Below are 2,569 nucleotides of genomic sequence, written 5' to 3' on the forward strand. Positions count from 1 at the left end.
AGTTTTTTCTCCAGTACTATACAATGTGATAGGCAGGATCAAATTAGTGTATTGTCTACTACGTTGTAACAAATCACCCCCAAATTGAGTGGCTGAAAACGACACTCACTTAATAGCTCATGGTTTCTCTGGGTCAGGAATTCTGGGGCAGCTTGGCAGGGCAGGTCTGCTCAGTGTTTTTCATGAGGTTGCAATCAATGCCACCTGGGGCTGCAGTTATCTGAAGGTTTCACTGGGGCTGGACCATCCATCTCCAAGATAGCTCACTCACATAGCTGGCAGGTTGATGCTGGCTGTTGGCAGGAGGCCTCAGTTCCCCTCCACCTAGGCTTCTCCACAGGGCTGCCTGAATGAATTCATGACATGATGGCTGAATTCCTCCAGAGCAAATGATCCAAGTGTACAGGCAGAAGCAGCAATACCTCTTTATGATCTAGACTCAAGTTATACACATTCATTTCTGCAATACTCTATTAGTCACACAGAACAGCCTGTTTCATTGTGTGAGTAAACTACACAAGTGCATTAATACCAGAAGGCAAGAATCATTAGGGCCATCTTGGAAGCTGGCTACTACTGGTGTGTGAAAGCGCTTTCTTAACTGTAAAATGCTATACAGATGCTGAATGGTATTTTATATTTATACAGTGCCCTAATGAACCCAGAATATCACTTAAACATTGCCTTTGTTACCCTATTTAAAATGTCCCAATATAGGAATTTACTTGTCAGCAGCATGGTATAATGTGATTATCAATTCATATGCCATGGCACACTTGGGAACCTCAAGCCTCAAATTTAGCTCACTATTTAGCTTATTTCTACTACAAGTGAGGTTAGATTACTGTTGACAGTAATGTCTTTTAGAAGGAACGATTACCTAAGTCACGTGACACCATATATCACTAGGTATGACTTGCCACAATTAAGAGGTATAAGTGGTAGAGATGGTATGTTTTCTGCAACATAGGAGAATTTTGCTTAATGAATATATCAGTGCTCAATAAAGACCCAAGTAGTGACAAAGAGCTGGAACGTGACCAGTAATAGTTATGTGATGGCTAACATAAACTGCACACTGTCAGACTGTATCCTAAGGGTTTCTGACGTGTGCAGTCATTTAAGCCTTACAGCAACCCAGTGAGTAGGTCCTATTAACAGAAGAAACTAGCAACAGAAAGGTTAAATAATTTGCCCAAATCATAAACCTAGTAAATGAATAGTTGTGGGGCCAGTATTCATATGCAGGTAGCCTAGATCCAGAGTAAGGACTCAGCCTTTACACTGTATTACCTTGAGTAAGTTATGAGTTTTTGTATTCTGCTGCCTTCTTCAACCTAACTCTGAAAATCAGGATTCTCCACTCTTAGAAGCATCAAATGCTCCAGCTCAAAACCTTAGAATTATCCTTTTCTTCCCCCACAACCCATGTCCAGTCTGTCAGCAAGTCGTATTGGCTAGAAGCCAAACTGGTACCCTCAATACAACCATCTGGATTCCTGCAATAATTCTTTAACTGGCCTTCTTGGTTTTCCTTGCCCCTCTAAGTTTACAGTGTAATCTCTCACAACAGTCAAAGGGCGAGTTTTAAAACATTAAGTCCGATATCACTTGTCTGCTCAAAACTCTGCAGTGGCTTTTCAGTAATGTCTTTCTGGTAACACCCTATTTAAAATCACAAACCCTACTATCTATCCCCTTTCCCAGCTTTATTATCTCTGTAGCACTTATCACTATGTATCATAGCGTATTTTAATTATCTCCTCCCATTGGAAGGCACTGATATTTGTTTTTCCCCTGCTGATTTCTCAGAGTCTGCAACAGAGCCTGGCATATTGTAAGCATTCAATATATATTCGTTGAATAAATGAATTAATTGATTTGTATGAAAACTTATGAGAATCAAAGTTGGGTACTGATCACAGTTAACCATTGAGCGCTACGTCTAAACTTTGTGCAAGTTTCATTTAATCCTCGCAACCACCTATGATGTAGTCTACAAGTTCCACCTTACAGGGTAGAAAACTGATGGCCAGAAGTCTGTTCCACAGCACAAAATTGTTCAGTTGACTTGGAACTTCTTTGCCTAGACGTGCTTCTTCATAAAGGACTAAGAATTCCTCTTGATCAGCCCTTAAGAACTGGGCACTCGCTTTAGTAACCTGAAATTGTCGGCTTAGGCGTCCACAGTAACCATGGTGACAGGACACCCTTGAGCAAAAACTAGAGAGCGAGATCAGAGACAAGGCCGAGCCTTCCGCACTCATACACACCTATTAAATCCTGAACACAGAGCATCGTATCAGAGCGCTGATCCGTCTTCGGTAGTGAAGAAAGTATCTAAGTTAAAACGGTAACAGGGTGACACAGCCACCACCGAGAGCACCCCGCTTCCGGTACAATCTGCGGTCACGTGGTAGGACGGGGTGCGGCGCAGAAGACCAGCCCTGCCTCTTGCCGCTCCCTTAGGGCGGGCTCTGGCCGGACCTACTTAACAGCATCCCCGCCCACCCCGGAAGTGGGGGCGGAGCTAATGAAGCATCGGCGCTCAGTGGGCGGAAGTGGCTGT

The sequence above is a fragment of the Grampus griseus genome (genome assembly GCF_964374135.1).
Source record: "Grampus griseus genome assembly, chromosome: 3".
NCBI lineage: Eukaryota > Metazoa > Chordata > Mammalia > Artiodactyla > Delphinidae > Grampus > Grampus griseus.